This window comes from Pleurodeles waltl, chromosome 10 (assembly GCF_031143425.1).
Source record: "Pleurodeles waltl isolate 20211129_DDA chromosome 10, aPleWal1.hap1.20221129, whole genome shotgun sequence".
Taxonomy (NCBI): Eukaryota; Metazoa; Chordata; class Amphibia; order Caudata; family Salamandridae; genus Pleurodeles; species Pleurodeles waltl.
Window position 1 is genome coordinate 50,520,560 of NC_090449.1, and position 18,704 is coordinate 50,539,263.

The window sequence follows — 18,704 nt, forward strand, 5'->3', positions numbered from 1 at the left end:
CCATATTTACAAAGTGACGCATTTGTCAAAATGTGTAATTTTCACTCCTGTGTGCCATTTTGTACCTGCACTACAACCAGCTGCATCAGGTTAAGTTAATTGTATGCAAGGGAGGCGCTCCCTCTTTAAATCACAAGAAGAACTGACGCATTCATCTTTATAGGCTTTTAGCAATGTGACGCATCATTGGCAAATGTAAATAATGCATCAACATTTAAACGCTGGCTAAACCCAGGGGTAAAAATGAAGCAGTGGCTTTTCAACAGGAATCTGACCAGTTGAAGTCTCCTAATACACGGGAGTATGTCTATATTTCATTTCCTTCCTACGAGTTTTGGGTCTACACATGTGCCATTATGTTGTAGGACCCCTTGACTAAGCTGATACCATGGCACCTATGATTTCATCACCCACTGCAGCAAGGCTATGTGATGTTGTGTATTGTTTTCAAGGGTCAGGCCAGGATTGTCACTTATGCATGGAGGAAGGGGTCACCAAGTCCAGGTCAGCGAACTCCGAAAGGACAACAGGTAAGTACACACATAAGGTAGGTAATACATGTATTTACACTTCACATTCCAACATATGCTTGTATTCACTTACATCACAATGTCACCCACTATGTCACACATACTCAGGTCTCTACGTGCATAGGTACACTACGCCCACAGTAATTTGACACATAGACATACCTCATGCATCTCTTACTTCCAGGACCAATTTAAAAGGGTATAAGGTAATATTCCATAATTTTACTGTTTTTACATTGGTCCTACCACATTAGTCTACATGCATCATTTCAAGTGATGATGCAGCACCTCTAAATTTTGATGCATCACTGAAGTTGCATCAGTTCTGAGCCCAGCTTCAGCAATGCTCCACTTTTGGGGCGGAATAGTTCTGGGAAAGTTTCCACAAATGTGTCGGAATTTTTTACGCATCTTGGGTCCTGGCACCATGGTGCCCCATATTGTAAACATGGCGCATCCATGTCTTCGTAACGGATTCCTGTGCATCCTAAATATGCAACCAACCACTGCATCATTTCTTGTGAATATGGCCCCTTGTGTCTAGTGGGTATGCAATGTGAAATCATAGGGGTTGTACTTGGTCCCTAAAGCTGTGACCAAACTTCAAGATTATTGTGTGATTTGCAGCATCCAGTTAGAGTTCACCAGTACAGTAGGCCTGGGATATTAGTGGTGAATGGGAATACCCACCAAGGATATTGCAGGGTAACCAATTATTGCACCAGCAGCTCCAAGAGTAGGCCTCATGATTTTTGAAGAAAGGTCACTGGGGGAATAACCACAAGAAGCAGGCTATGCCTGCATGTTCAATATTGAAGGATAGTGGGACAGGGATGTGTTGAAGTGGCATTTACTAATGAAGGAGCTTCAGTATGATACTTTAATGTTTTCTTGACGGGCTGTACACCATCAACCCAGGAATTATCTCCCTACTGGTGGGTCAATGTCAACTGTGCGTGAGCAATGGACAGGCCACTCATTGCCTGTTGCCTACCAAAGCTCACCTGGGGAAGTATGAAAGCATTTGCATAAAGGCTGGGACATGAGAAAAGATAGGAGAGTCTGGTACTGCAATGTTTTTAATGATATGTTTGGAGTTTAGACTTTATGGAGAGGTCTGGCAACAGCAGCATCTTTGAGACTCCCTCAACTTGATCTATGTTAGGCCACTATGGCAGGGTATTCCACTCACCCCAGGCCTCTATTAGATTATCCTTCCCTTTTCACCAATATGTAATGGAAATCCAGCACTTTGTAGGACAGGTTAGGTGGCAATTCGTATGGCAGGTGTGTTTTCTGATATTCTGTGAGGAGCAGATGGGCAAGTACATTGTTGGAGGGTTTTAGGTGCAGTACAGATGGCTCCATGGACTGGGATATCCACCATGCTAGCCTCCTTCTCAGTACCCCATTCTCGTCCATTACAGCAACACATCTCAAGATCCCAGTACTTGCTCAACAATGAACCGCAAAACACTGTATGGAACTTTTGAAGGTGGTTATTGTGCTCAGAAATAATAACAACCATCTGGACTATACTAGGTAATTAAGCAACTGAGGAAGAAGACTCAATGTGCCAACCATTCTAAGATGAACTTGATCCCTTGTAAATTTCCTGAAACGTCCATTAACATCCAAAACATTTTTAGCGGTCATTCTGAATTGCCGCCCGCCAAAGTCCTGCCGTCAGAATACCGCTGCGCGGTCAAAAGACCGCTGCGGTAATTCTGAGTTTCCCGCTGGGCTGGCGGGCGACCGCCAGAAGGCCGCCCGCCAGCCCAGCGGGAAACCCCCTTCCATGAGGATGCCGGCTCCGAATGGAGCCGGCGGAGTGGAAGGGGTGCGATGGGTGCAGTTGCACCCGTCGCGATTTTCAGTGTCTGCTTGGCAGTGGCATGGGCACTGCAGGGGCCCCCAGGGGCCCCATGACACCCGTTACCGCCAGCCAGGTTCTGGAGGTCAAAACCGCCAGAACCAGGCCGGCGGTAAGGGGGTCGGAATCCCCATGGCGGCGCTGCCTGCAGCGCCGCCATGGAGGATTCCCCAGGGCAGCGGGAAACCGGCGGGGCACCGCCGGTTTCCCGTTTCTGACCGCGGCTGTACTGCCGCGGTCAGAATGCCCATGGGAGTACCGCCAGCCTGTTGGCGGTGCTCCCGCGGTCGTTGGCCCTGGCGGTCCATGACCGCCAGGGTCAGAATGACCCCCTTTATGTCTGGTCATTTCCAGGTGTTGCTTTTTTGTCATTTCCCAGCCAATGTTTGCAATGTACCAACATCACTTATCTCATGTTTGCTATCACATGCCAACATAGGCTTCATCCATCCTGCTCTGAGACAAGATTTCTTTCTGAACCACAGTGTGCACTTTTGCAGCTCATATCTCATGTTCACCTCTTAACGAACTGCTCATTCTGAGTTGCCTTGTTGAATCTTGGGACCTGTCTTACCCCCAGAGACCTGAGCTCACCCAGCAGGCAATGTGTACAATAAAGAAAAACAGAGAAAATGTGAGTTCACAGCTGCTTAACCAGTCCCAGATCCCTGGGGACTTCTCTCTCTGTGCTTCCAGCCTTTGTGTCCTCAATGTACATCCTTAGGACCCTGTTCTTATAATATGATGTTCAAGGTGAGAGAAGGTCGGTGACATCCTTGTGGAAAGAGGTAAGGAATTACATTGATGCTTCTCCATTCTCCACATGTGACACAACCCTAAGCCCCCTCTTTACAGGAGGAATGTTGTAAAACATGCTGCCAAATAAACTTACTTGACATGGCTAGGCGGCAGACATTCTCTGGCTTTGGTCCCTTCTAATATATAAGTATACTAGTGGGGAATCAATTCTATCTGCATTGATACTTTTCAGTAAAGATACTGACATCCCATCTGTTCCCTTCCTCCCTATTCATTTCAGACAGCTCATGGACTCAGATTGTAACAATGGAGATGTTAATATGTATTTGCTAACTAGGTAGAGAGTTAGTAAGAGCAGAACAAGGTAGTTAAGAGAATGACTCAATATCAAGTGCAATGGGAAGGAAGTAAGGGCATGATGAAGTTCTTTGTCGGTGGAAATTATAAGCCCTAGGAGCTGGGATGTTGCTTATAAATGAACGTGGGATAATAATTAAGCAGGTAAGTTTTGATTTTCTTTCATAAAATTCAGAAGCAGTACAGTGAGCCTGTCACTTTGGGGAGCGCTGTTCTACATCATTGGCACATGTTATGATAAGAATTGAATGCTGTTATCTGATTTAATTCTTCAACTTTGCTCCAAGAATCACTTATCTTTCAGGCCATTTAGACTGGGGTGGGTCAGGAATTACTGTCTCATGACTCAGTCCTGAAGGTGAAGAGAATGTGGAACCTTCAGGGTTAGAGTGAAACTTTAATGAATGGCAATGTTAAGACAGACTTGACAAAAAACACAACAAAGTCTGGCACACTGGTGAGTCGGGATGTACCACATTCCAGGAAGGAGACAACTAAAGGCTTAAATGGTAATTCTAATGCCTGTTTCTCTAGGCAGCATATTATTCTGCATGAGAATCAAGGGTGATCCCAAGACATTTAGGGTTTCACTGAGATTTGTGACTAGACTTCTACTGAGAGTTTGGGAGTGATGGATGCCCTTTTATTTTGATGGACATTCCTGTATCTTTCTGTGTTTCTAGTCTAGTTGGCAATTGAGTAGTATTTGAAGTTGCTAAACAAATCCAGGCTAGAGTGATGGCATTTCTTCATATCATGGATGTTGTCATTGTGACCGTTTCTAGACATATCTGTTACATATGGACTGTAAACCAGTGACTGAAACTGAGAATGTTAAGGTTTAAAAAGACAAGGAAAGGGTGGACCCTGAGGTTCTCTAAAAGGCACTGGTAGATCCTGACATATCAGTTTGTTCATCTGGATGAGATAGTGATGGCTAAGAGATGGGTGGTCTATGTATAATGGACAGCAACCTTGTGTCCTTTTGACATTAATCTGGTCAATCATACCGAGTGCTGTAGAGAGGAAAGGCAAGCCCGGAAAATGTATATTGCAGAAATCTCTAATATTGATGTTTCATTCTCTGTCCTGTTTGCTTGTTGGAAGAGTCTACATTCATTCTTTAGGTGGCTTGTGAAATACAGAAATCTCTTAACATGCAAATTCATGCATGGTAACATGGATTCTTTGCTAACTATGTTGCGCATCAGATACTTTACAAAATGAATGATGTTCTATGCTCTTTAAAAGACAGCTTTGTTTTCCCTTGTCTATGTTGCAGTATTTGATTCCCTCATGTTTTCTTTCACAATGTATTTCTACCTCTAGGATTCATACTTTGTTCTACCAAAGTGTCCTTGCCATGGTCTTTGCCATCAGTGAAATTAATAGAAGTAATTTTCTTCTACCTAATACTACACTGGGATTTCAGATTTATGATTCTTGCTTTTCTGAGTTGGGGGCTATTGAAGGCACTTTGCAACAGCTTTCCAAAGAAAATGAGACAATTCCCAACTACAGTTGTCTTACAAGTCCAAAGTTGGCTGGTTTCATTGGAGATGGTCCATCAGCAGGAGCACTATCTATGGCCAGAATGCTTGGAGTCAGCTGGTTCCCTCAGGTACGAAATATGCCTTGTGTACTAACTATAAAACAAAATCAAATATGTGGATTATGTATGAAAATACCTCTCTTTGCGTGATCATATCTGTTTGTTTGGACTGATGCTACTGTTTGTTTAAGTCTGTGCACTTGCACTGGGACTTAGCTAACCAGGTCCCAATGCATGTGCTCTGACTCTAAAATATGTTGAAATCCTCTATACTCACAATAGGCATAATTAACTTACCTATAGGTCCCTAGTATATGGTACAAACTGTATGCAGAGCCTGTAAGTTAAATGTCACTAGTGGATTGCAGTATCGATTGTGCCACCTATTACAATGACACTGCATACTTGACTGCATGCCTGCACTCCTTTTAAATACTAATAAGTCACTGCTAAGTAGGCCTTAAAGCTCATAAAGCAGGGTTCATGGTATTAAAAAAAAGTAAGCCATTTAAACTTTTGAGGTAAAATATGTCCTTACAATGACTTGGTCCCAAAAGCTATTTTCACTGTATCCAGTTTATGTGTTCCATAGCAAAGCATTGGAATACAATATTACATTTAAACATTTTATCTCCACCTAGGAAACAATTACAACGTTCATTCCTGGACTTTTAAAAATATTTATTACACACCTAATTCACTGATAAAGATAGATTTGTAAGAAATATTTTTGCAAAACTTACTTTAAAAAATGTACTCCTTGCCTCCCTAAAGCCTCTAGAGCACATTTGCATGAGCTTCCAGCTGTCACGCAGAAGCTGAATAGCCACTTTGAGGAGGTATGAACCTACTCTCAGAGCTGTGAGAACAGTCCTTGTTGTGGGACGATCTTCTGTTCCTCTGATAGAATGACCATCTGGGCAATGGACAAGAAATTAATTAACTTACAAGAGGCCTACCCGTTCAGAGGCAGATGTAGCTAACATCTGTGCCTGTCCCCTCATTTTTCCTCTTGTCAGCCAGGAACCAATCGCAGTGGCAGAGGAGCTGCCCACATAACCAGTTTTGAGTGACCTCAGGAGAGGGGTTGCTAATTTCCCTGGCCATGACCCTAGGATGGGCACAGGTATTCTGCAAAGTAGAAGAAAGGTTCTCTTATCTTGGTTTTAGGTTTAAAAGGGTACTGAGGGATAGTTTGCAGCAGGACACACAGGAAACACTGCAAATGTGGGTAGATTTACCCCTAGAACATTTTCCTTATCTGTTATGGAGGGGTCAGAAGTCACCCCTACTCCTCACAGACTAGCACCAGGCATGCATATGCCATCCCTAGGCAGTCTTCTCAGAGCACCACTGGACAGATGAAGGATTGTACCTGCTACTGACACCTTTGAGGAGTTCCATAGTGATGGATCTTCTCCATTTTGTACCCAAAACAAAGAAGTGGGCTCAATGGTCTATGGTTTGATCTTCTGTTAAGCTACAGGACAACAACAAACTGCTAGAAGCCCTTTTTCTGAGGAGCAAAGCTGACCAGTCCCCATTGAATGTTCCCTGGATCCTGCTGGTGACTTCTGTTGGAGTGAGTTTTCAACCCCCAAGTGCTGTTCTGGAGGTCATGGGACCTGTGGCTGTGTCAAATCCTATTCCTCCGAAAAACTTGAGGTCTCATTTACAAGAAACTGGTGCATCGGTATTGATGCACAAGTTTTCTTGCGCCAGCCCCGGACCCCCGAATAATGCCATGGTAGCACTGTATTTATGATACAGCACTCTAAAGCTCATGTTTCCACAGATGCGTCAGAAATTCTGACACATCTGTGACTCTAAACCGATGCGTTGCTGGAATTGCGTCCAAAAAATGATGCTACTCCAGCAATGTGAAGGGGGTCCAATGTCAAAAAGCCTAGCTTCACTTTAACACCTGCTTTGAGCAGGCATTAAAAAATTGATGCTGTGAAGGTGCAGAATGGCACAGGGAAATCTTGTAGATTTCACTGTGACAGTTCTGGGTGACGTTTAAAGGGGGAATGCCTACCTTGCGTACATTATACCTGGCGCAGGAATAATGTGGAGCAAGGCTTTACAAACTGGTGCAATGGTCCCATTACACCAGTTTGTAAATGAGGCGCAGTGTAGGAGACTGCTCGCGCCACCTCAACATAAAAAAGTGATGCTATGGTGGCACAAGGGGCTTATAAATAAGCACTTCAATCCGCTGAAGTTGCACTGTCATTAGCCCAAACAATCAGGTTGCACATGCTTGAAGCTTTCTGCAGAAACACACCTATTTCAGCGAAATGTCATGGCTAAGGTATCTGACCTCATGAAGTCCAGTTCAGCTAAAAGTATCTCTCTGGCAGTAGATATTCCTCACGTGTGCATTTTGAATTCCTTCTACTCTGAGATTTCCTGCCAAAAGTCAACGGAATCACCAGGACGTTTTCCAATGGCTATCCAGCCTATGGAGCCCTTCTTGGCCACAGACTGCTGACTCACCCAACGGCCGTATTTTTGACTTTCATTTCATAGCCTAGGTCAGAAGGTAAAACACCCAACCGAGATAAACTTGTTTTCTGTATCCAACCCACACTCCATCACCGCTGACCTTTAATCGCACCTATGTCCTGGTCAAGCGCAATCATATGACCATGGTTGCCCCTTAATGCTTTTTGGCACTATTTATAATTTGAACTTTAAAAAAATTATATCACTGATTCCCTTGGATTTCTTTTAAAATTTTGATGTCATTTTGTTCATTATATTGTTCCCTATTTTTATAAATGGGAGTGAGATTTTATTGTGTTGTGTTTTTGACTCTTTCATTGTTTTGGTGCTTCTAAGTGCTTTACACATTTTCGTACATTAGACTTGTCTGCTCTGTGCCATAGATACCAGGGGTTGAGCTCAGGTTTGAATTACTGAAAACATACAGGACCTAACAAGAATGGCGTAAATATTACTTGTGGTAGACCACCATCCACCCCAACTAATAATCCACTTTCTCAAAGCTTGATTAAGAGGTGGAGATGGGTTACTCTGTCACAAATGTGGTGGATATCCTGTCTGCTTTATTCCAATTGCTTTATATCTTATGTCAGTTGTAATAATGTGGCAAGGATATCTGCCGCCATTGTGAGGGAGGAACACATCCACCAGACTCTAAATTGGGCCAAATAATTTTTGATGGGATTAGGCTTACCTTGGACTGAGTGGATGGAGAATAAGTCCTTTAAATTACTAATTTTAGAAGTGTGCCTGCAAACGTTTTACAAGTTCTGAAAGTGATACTTTACATTGAAATGGTGCTTGGTATTCAAATAATTTTCAGATTAAATCCTTGATTGAAGAACTGTTGAGAGTCAATTATGTTAATCAAGAAACATATCCTTAGCATGGATAGTTTCTGAAATTTACCAAGAATCAATACAGGAAAATAACTAATTCAATCTGCTTAATTATCCAATCTGTCTTTGGTAACTTTAAAAAGTAATATATTCTGTGTAAACTTAGACTTCACTAAATTATTCAAATAAACTACTTGCTTCATTAGTTAACTTAATAGAAAATACCTTCATGAGACTCCTCTTCACCCTCTGGTGCAATTTGCCCATCTGTTCATTCTTTAAGGGTTACAAGCATAGACTAGTGCAGATTGCCAAAACTGCACTGAGGAACTTCTGGTGGATCACAGAACTTTGTTCTCTCTATTAACCCTTCAAGCCAAGATTCTGGAATTATTAGTCGTTTATCACTTGACCATTTTTTGGAAATATCTTGGGTGTTCAACCCAATCTGGGTTGAGAGCATGCTCTGCAGCAGAAGCTAGTAATGGCAGTTTGTTCCATTTTATTCTGATCAGAACTGTCACCATTATCCTCTTAGGACTCTCAGCAATTTTTGATACCCTTGACCATAGTATCTTGAGAAACAATTGGTTGTCAGCTGGAGTCAGAGGAAAGCACTGGACTGGGTTAAGCCATTCTTCATGCATGGCAACAAGCTTTCTCGCTGTCGCCTTTTCAGTCCTTTCCTCTTAAATTGACCTGGTGGGACACACATGTTTCTCCTGTAAGCCCTACCTTTTTAAAATGTACATATTCCAATAGCAATGCTGATTCATTTTTTCAGGGTGTCTTCAAGAGTCATTTGTAGCAGTCTCCAATAGGATGTCTTTGAGCCTGCTTGAGCTTAATTCCATTAACATGGAGTGAACAGCCTACAATCTTGTCCTCAGCCTCGTGATCTCTGGCTCTTGTTTCTGTACCTCCTTCATTCATGCAGGTGATACATGTAAATATTACTACTGGCTCTGGTCTGTACTTAGTCCAACATACCAATACATTTGGGGAATGATAATAAAGTCAATCAGTCAATCAGGATTTGTAAAGTGCAGCTAATCACCTAACAGGGCATCTAGGAACTTGCAGATCCCAGAGGCACATTTGACCACCCAGGTTTTGAGGGCTCTTTGGAATTCTGGAAGTGAGGTAATGGTCCGGAGTTTCGTGGTGAGGCTGCACAAAGAAAGAGAGGAAAAAGCAAGGAGAAAGCAGTGAAAATGATGGAAAAGCAAGGAGAAGGTACATAAAAAACATGGGAAATATCAAGGAGAAATCAGTGAGAAAGAGGAAAAAGCACAGTAAAGGCATACAAAAACGGGGGAAAAGCAAGGAGAAGATAGGAGCAAGAGCGATGTAGCAGGAGGGGGAGAGCTGGACCTGCGACCTGCCCAGTGATCACTGAAAAAACACAACTGCAACAAAGTTATGCAAGCAGTTTAGAATAGACTGATGAACTAAAGCATTTGTTTATTTCTGCTTGGTTGGTCCTCAAACGACTGCCTTAAGGCAGTAAACTTCAACAATAGTGTACTGTAATATAGTCAAGCACCATCAATAGCCTGTCCATTACATGCATAATTCAATATCATACTATGTTAAATAAGTATAAAAACAACCCCAGGTTAGTAGCACAGTAAGTGCACAATAATCATGGTAAATAAAAACATGTTATAAAATCTATGGTAATGCTCAAAAGTGCACATTGAAAAACAGTAGTCAACACCACCGAGTGATTGACAGGCCTGGAAATAGCCCATGAATGGTTATTATATATCCTATTCTCAGACACATATTGTATATCCCATTCTCAGAACACATATTGTATATCCCATTCTCAGGACACATAGGCCCTCATTCTGACCTTGGCGGGCGGCGGAGGCCGCCCGCCAAAGTCCCGCCGTCAGATTACCGTTCCGCGGTCGAAAGACCGCGGCGGTAATTCTGACTTTCCCGCTGGGCTGGCGGGCGGTCGCCTTCAGACCGCCCGCCAGCCCAGCGGGAAAGAGGCTTCCACGATGAAGCCGGCAGTTGCACCCGTCGCGTATTTCACTGTCTGCACAGCAGACAGTGAAATACATGTAGGGGCCCTCTTACGGGGGCCCCTGCAATGCCCATGCCAGTGGCATGGGCACTGCAGGGGCCCCCAGGGGCCCCGCGACCCCCCCTACCGCCATCCGGATCCCAGCGGTCGGACCGCCGGGATCTGGATGGCGGTAGGGGGGGTCGGAATCCCCGCGGCGGTGCAGCAAGCTGCGCCGCCGTGGAGGATTCAATGGGGCGGCGGTACACTGGCGGGAGCCCGCCAGTGGTGCCGGTCCGACCGCGGCTTTACCGCCGCGGTCGGAATCCCCATTGGAGCACCGCCGGCCTGTCGGCGGTGCTCCCGCGGTCCTCCGCCCTGGCGGTCAAAGACCGCCAGGGTCAGAATGAGGGCCATAATGTATATCCCATTCTCAGGACACATAGTTCAGATTGCATTAGTTAAGGGTACACAGTGTTAAAGAAAAAAAATATACACCTAGGCCGAAGAACATTACAAACCCAAGAAGAGTCCATTATTGGAGCAATGGACACCAGGTTTCTTTACTTGCATTCTTTTCTCTTCTCTGAATCTCAGGAAAATTGTCCGCTTCTTTTGGTGGAAGACAAGCGTGTTATTCAGGAATCTGCTCTTGCCAGATCTATGGCAAGGCCACATTACTGAGCCCCAAACTACATCCTAGCCCACTTGCAGGTCATTCAGAATGCAACGATGCATATACTTTTTAATCCCGCTCATTGTACTTCTGCCAAAATGTATTCAAACAAGATCCTTTGGCAGTCCATTCAGGAGGGCATTGTCTTTAGATCTCTGAGCATCACACATATGGCTGCCTCAGTGCTGACCTTCGTATCTCAGAGCTTTGCTCTAACACCCCTACCCATGAGAATACCGAAAAACAGGCTTTCTAGAGTTGGGGTTTTCTCCTTCACTGCTTTTAGCCAAAACGTTGGTGTAAGCTCCCTATTGAACTCTAACTCAAGAGGCAAGAACCTTAAAACCTTTTTATTTGACATTTATGTGGAGTCCTTGATTTTTTTAGCTATATCTTTCATGATGCTGGGACACCTCAGGGTAATTGTTGTTCGCTTCAAATAGTTAATTGATTGATTAATCCATTCGCTCATACATTCAGTCTTCTTTTCTTCCATCGCTTCTTTTCCCTGGCTTCTTCCTTCCTTCACTGTTGTGCTTCTTAATCAATACAGTACTTGGATTTATATGCCCCTACAATTAATAATGTACATAAACTAAAGAAAAAACATTGTAAGATAACATTTTTGAAATGAGTCTTAAAAACAGTACTTTAAAAGTGTTTACTCCACACCCACAACAGATCAGCTATGCAGCGGCACTCCCCATCCTAAGTGACAAATTCCTGTTCCCGTCTTTCCTACGGACAGTGACCAGCGTCTTATTTGTACCACATGCTTTGGTGCAGTTACTGCTCCACTTTGGCTGGACATGGATTGGAATTCTGTCCTCCAACAATGACCTAAGCCTTGAAGGAAGTCAGGTGTTTAAGAAGGAGGCAGCAAAGAATGAGATCTGCATTGAATTCTTTGAGACTCTCCCCACAGAACCCAACAGCGCCTACTTAAACAATGTAATTCACATTTTGCGAACATCTTCTGTAAATGTGATCATTTGTTTCACATATGCAGTACATATCACCCCAGTACTGAAGGAGATATCTCAGGAGAGGATTAATGGAAAAATATGGATTGCTGTTACAACCTGGTTTCCGTCTCCAGTATTTTCCAGGAGAGACCTATGGGAAGCATTGAATGGAACATTGGGACTAGCTGTGTACAGCGGACATATTCCTGGCTTCAAAACTTTTCTTGACAACGTCCACCCTTTTAAGAACACGGATGACATATTCTTGGAAGTATTCTGGGAGCAGGTCTTCAATTGCAAATTTGTGAAATCTGGTAATATAACAAGTGTGGATAGACATTGCACTGGAACAGAAAATCTAGAGTCTCTGGATGCTTCTGTTTTTGAGAAGGATTATTTTAAGTACCCTTATTCTGCGTACAAAGCCACCCATTCCTTGGCAAAAGCACTGCATGATCTGCTGCATTGCAAACCACAGGCAGGTCCTTTCACCAACAGGTCATGTGCGGACTCTATGGAATTTAAACCGTGGCAGGTGAGTGTGTTTATTCAAAACTACAAAAGTTAGTGTAGTGTAGTTTGCCTAAACAATAGAAGGCTCACCCATCCTCCTCAATATTGGCACTTCCACTGAGATCATCTACACTGAAGTTTTACTCACTGTTTTATCAATGTTCGCTATCTTTTCAATGCATTCCCGCAGCAGAGTAGCTCTTGCCAGAATACCCAACATCCTGAAATACCTGTGTGTATGCTCGCACTGCCACAATGATGAGATGCAACCAGTGATTCCTCAGACAGTCTTGAATAATATTACTATCAGGACAGAGTAATACTGGTCGTCTTTGAGAGTAGGTGGGAAACTCCAGGGGCCCCCAGACCAGATACCCTATTGACATACGTCTCCCCCTATACCAGCACAGATGACTCTACTGTAGGCTGAATGAAATGCAAAGGTTGTGCCATGTCTATTTGACATATTTCTGTAAATTTAACACAAAGAAAACTCATTAGGTGTGAAGGTGTAGGTTCTCTCCATGCGCATGGGGTTATGGATTCCCTTGCCTGGGACCACCTTATTTTGAATAGAATTTCTGGACAGGACAATCAAGTGATGGTCGCACTGCCCTTCATATGGTGGGGCAACCCTCACTATAACCTGTCAGCCCTATGGCAAAAGGGGAGCTAGCTAAGGTTCCACCATCAGAAATTCTTAAGTTCCTAAAACTATACTCAGGGTGAGTGAATAGTATTTTTGGCATGCAGAACATCTACCTTTTTTCATAAATTCCCAACATATGCATAATAATCAGCTAATGGATAATCTTCCTCTGTATGTATTTTGGAATATAATTTATGATTTGTGTCTAGATGTTGCACTATCTGAAAAATGTTCGCATGGAGACCACCAACAGCAGTGAAGCGTTTTTCGATTCATCTGGTGATTCACCACCATTCCTTGACCTGTTGTACTGGCACATGACATCCAATCAGACCAGCAGCTTTGTGAAAGTGGGGACCTATGATGCCAAAGCTCCCAGAGGCCTTAAACTGGTCATTGATGAGACCTCCATCTTATGGGGTGGAAAACACACTCAGGTGAGAATTGTGTTGATCATATTACCATCAAAAGTGCTAACAATAGTTTCTCTGAATGAAAGAAAATCACACAGCAGCTAAATTAGCACAACCAATCACATCCATTTATTGTTATGTTACATGTAGTTGTTCAAAAACATGATTTACGACTGGACCAATCTTCTGTTGAGTCACCAACATTCAAAGTGTAGCAGAAGAGGCATCCTGCAACTACTAATGTCTGTTGCCAACATAGGGTTGACTCCTTGGCCCATCATGGGTCATTCACAATATCCTCTTCATTGCTAAAGTCTAGAGTAAAAGCAAGGTGTGGGAACACCATAGCATAACTATGAAAGTGCACACTTTCTGTAAAGTCATGCCTTCATGGAGAATAGAGATACAATAACATTTTAAATTAGCTTGCAAATACATAAACAAAATTCTGACCTTTGTTAGTTATGGTTTCATATGAAGCAAAGATGTCAGATAGACTTACAACTGAGACAGATGCTCACAATCAGAGCCATGCGTGTTATAATTTCAATGTGTCAATTCTTTTGGAAGTGTAGCATGTGATAGAAGCTCAAGAAGAAAGGATTTTAACCTCCTACTGTGGTGTATTCAAACAAATGGCTTTGTACATCAATAACAGTGCATGAAACTCCCCAGGTTTCAACTGCAAAACCAATAGTGAGAGATCAGGGGAACAGTGCATAATCTTATGTACTGGGTGCCAGTCTTGCAGCAAAATTGACATGGGAAAAAGAATTGTGGCCGTCCTATGAAAGAGTGTTAGCAAAGCCCATCCTACACATGACTAATGCCTTCAGCACTTTGTACATTTCATATTCCAGGGTGCTATCATGCTGTTTCACAAGAGTTAGGAGATCAAGAACCTCTGAGTGCAAACATGGAAGGTGTGAAGCAATAGCAGAGATCTCCAAAGGCAACTGCAAGTTGGACACGTCTCTTCTCAAACAACAGCCAGGAAGAGCTGATGAATCAATGGGAAAAGAATGTCCAGAAAGGTGGCTTCTCCCAGGCATCCAAATAGTTCCCCCACAAAGTCACTCATTGTTCAAATCCCTTAAATCCTATGATCTTGCTGTCAATGTTTTAATTATTTTAAACAGTTTTTTTTTCATTTTGAAACTGTAAAAAACACGGAATCCAAACTATAGGACACCAAATGCCTATGTATGTCAATTAAGCTCTATGTATGAGATGCATAATTATTCATTACAAGAAGAGTAACTATTATCACAGTTCATGTCTGGAGGTCGATAATAATCTCATATTTTCTTCTGGGGTCTACTATCCATTATATGCCTGTTCATTTAGTATCTGCAGAGCCACCATCTTGCTTCTCATGTATTGCATGTGTTTGGCATCGAGGAGACCGGACACAGGCATTGTGAATGCAGGCAGCAGGGATCACAGAAGCAGAGAAAACATCTATGTACATCTGTCACACCCAGGCATACACTCTGAAATCTGTCATGTCTGGTCAGAGTTTTGCAAGGCAAGAGAGGGATGAGGTTGAGCTACATTATAGTCTCCGACTGCCCACATTTTGATATACCTAAATCATTTTGCAGTATTTATTTGATAAAACAACTTTATAAAATTCACAATCACGGGCAACATATGCAGGGGGCACAGCAGCATCTGTGCCATCTCAAAATAGTGCACAGCTGTGAAAAGGACATTTGAAACTAGTGTTGAAGTGGTGGGGCTAAGTCCTGACACCCAGGTCCCTGTGCCACTATTAGTTGTCAGTGGCAACAAAACAGAGAAAGGCATAGAGCAACAGAACATAAAAACTAACATAGGAGTGTTAGAGAATTGCAAAAGTGGTTTACCAAGGGCTTCATAAATAGGGTTGGGTGAAAGATGCATTGGGGAGTTTCCCTGTCCCCACCCTTTAACAACTCTACAACAGGCTGATCTGATCATGCCAAATTTACAAGATAAACACTAGCTTTGTAAATGATTTCCACTTAGATACATCAAATATAAATGTACATCATTTGAATGTCCTGGAAGTCTGGCATGGCTCAGGGCCTCCGGTACCAAAGATAGACACACTACCTTATAAAAAGGGGCATCCCGTTGCGTATGGACCTTCAAATGGCCCAGGCCCCGTTTGACTGCCCCAACCACGCCATCCCTTTACTGTGAGTATAAATTGTAAGTACTAGTTCTAGTAACTATTTGTTGGATTGTTTTGTGGCTTTGGCCACAAACTGTATGATTGCTACCACCTCTTGTCCTACAAAACCTACCTCTGACACATCGTGCTTTTTAGAGAGTTCATGGGAATGCCACAATTGTTTATGTAGGAACGATTTTTCAAACGTACAGCTGATTGTTGTTTTTATTTAATACTTCCCATGGCCACTCTAGCTTCACATACAGCATGTAGTGATGACACTCTATCCATCTCTATCTCAGCAGATGATAAGGAACTCCAAAGTAGTTGAGTGAGGCCATACTTACCCAATATAAAACACTGAATTAGTGTAGTGCTGATGAGAAACCGAGGCACTGCACTCAGTGCAACTCCCTCCAGAGCGTGGGTTGTTCAAGAGAGCCCTCATAAATGAAGGCAGAACGTATTGAGAGTAAGACATCTGGGGGCTATCGACTCAGCCCTAAAACCCCTCCCCTGCCTTCCTGCTTTGAGAAAGAAGAGCAGGACCCTCCAGTCCAGTACCTATGTCAAAATGCCAAAATGATCACCACTGAAGCAAACTAGATGGAAAGGGCGATATGAGTACACATTGTTTCTTTGTTGCTCTGTAACACAGAGATGTAAATATCACTGCTCACAATGAGGTGTACATTTCTTTTTCTAACTTACATTGTTGGTAGTGTTAGTAATCAGACAGTGTTTTCTAGGTGTGTCACAGCTGACTCTATCACTGCACTATGGTAGGTGGGCAATTTGGGAAACAGAGGCGAGCACCAGCCACAGTAATTGTTGTAGGTGGGATTGGCGGACAAGCTGAAGGAGGATGTCCTGACAGGCACAGTGCACAAAAAAGAGATGGGGTGCAGAATTATAGACTGGTCAGGCAACAATCTGCTAAACTATGCTTTGCAGTATATAATGAAGGTGGAAGCTGAACCCACGCTTTTGTGGCATGCCTCATCATAGGAAATTTCATGACAACTTGTTAAGTTGATACTATCAGGGAAGCCTTGACCTCAGTGTGAGGAAGTTCATAATAGGAAAGGCACTGGATAATTGTGGGATCCAGATTATTGTAAAAATACAATGAGGTAAAACCAAAGGATATATCTTATTAGTAGGTCCCTTGGGTATGTTTCAAAACAAAGGTACAAGCTGATGAAAAATGATTATGAGGGCCTTTTCACCCTTGATGGCGCCAACATGCTTCAGCCCAATCAAGTGCCAATAATTGGTCATAAACTTTCACCTGGAGTAGATGGATGCCTAATTCTAGTGTTCTCTATAGGATTGCTATGGGAAAAGTGAATTGCTACCTCCACAATGAATTATAAATACAACTTGGTAATTGTTTGCTAAGGCAACCAAGTCTGTAGTCACACAATCATCAACTGGTGTGTCTGGTTATTTCAACTACTGTTCCCTCCTTCAGCTGTAATAATAGGATTCTTTATATTGGCACTAAGGGCCAGATGTAGGAAACTGTTTGCGACTCGCAAACGGCAAAATTTGCCGTTTGCGAGTCGCAAAATGCAGTTTCCTATGCAGAAATACATTTTGCGAGTCGGAACCGACTCGCAAAATGCATTTCTGACTCGCAAATAGGAAGGGGTGTTCCCTTCCTATTTGCGACTCGCAGTGGGATGCAATACCATTTGCGACCGCGTACGCGGTCGCAAATGGCATCGCAGTTACCATCCACTTCAAGTGGATGGTAACCCACTCGCAAATTGGAAGGGGTCCCCATGGGACCCCTTCCAGTTTGTGACTGGACCCACAAATATTTTTTCAGGGCAGGGAGTGGTCCAGGGGACAACTCCCTGCCCTGAAAAAATACCGAAACTAAAGGTTTCAGTTTTTTTTTTAAGTGCAGCTCGTTTTCCTATAAGGAAAACGGGCTACACTTAAAAAAAAAAACTGCTTTATTGATCAAGCAGTCACGAACATGGAGGTCTGCTGACGACAGCAGGCCTCCATGTTAGCGAGTGCCTATACTCGCTATGGGGCCGCAATTTGCGACCCACCTCATGAATATTCATGAGGTGGGTCATTGCGACCCCATAGCGAGTCGCAGTCGGTGTCTGAGACACCGTACTGCATAGCAATTTGCGACTTGCAAATTGCGAGTCGCAGGGACTCGCAATTTGCAAGTCGCAAATTGCCGTTTTGCTACATCTGGCCCTAAATTACCAGGTTGTTGCCTGACCATTTTGAAATCCTGTGCCCCATCATATCTTTGTGTACTGTTGTGTAAGATTTAAAGGATGTATGGCAGTTTGACCTCCAACTTTCCTGCAATGATAGAGTGTGTCCTGGAAGGAAGACAGGCAGCACAGCAGGGACACTGAGCTGTCAAGCTGGCTTCTACTGTGGAGATTTCGACTCTGAGGATTTGTAATGGTTCACAGTCAATGGAGATCTGCCTGCACTAAGGTAAGAAGTCCGCTGGATGCATGTGAGCATCTTAATACGGAGTACAAAGGATGACATATAAATCAGAGCAGAAGGGAGAGAGAAGCTGTCTCTAAGGTTCACTCATCTTCCTTTGTCCAAACACCAAAAACCAAAAGAAATGAACCCTCATACCATATCATTCCAGGCCCTGTGAGATCTTTCTCAACAGACTCTCATCCACGTTTTCTACTCTCAACGGAGAATGTTACCACCGTGGAGTGATTTCGTAGGTAGCATCATCACGGGGTCTCAATTCACTTCAGTATCCCGTTATCCAAATTAACCTAAGGATTTCTCAATAAGAAGGTGAGTGAAAGAGCGAGTTAAAATTACCTCATCTCCTAAATTCTTATTTATTAGTGTCCACAAAAAGGATACGGGTAAGATTAAAAACATGTG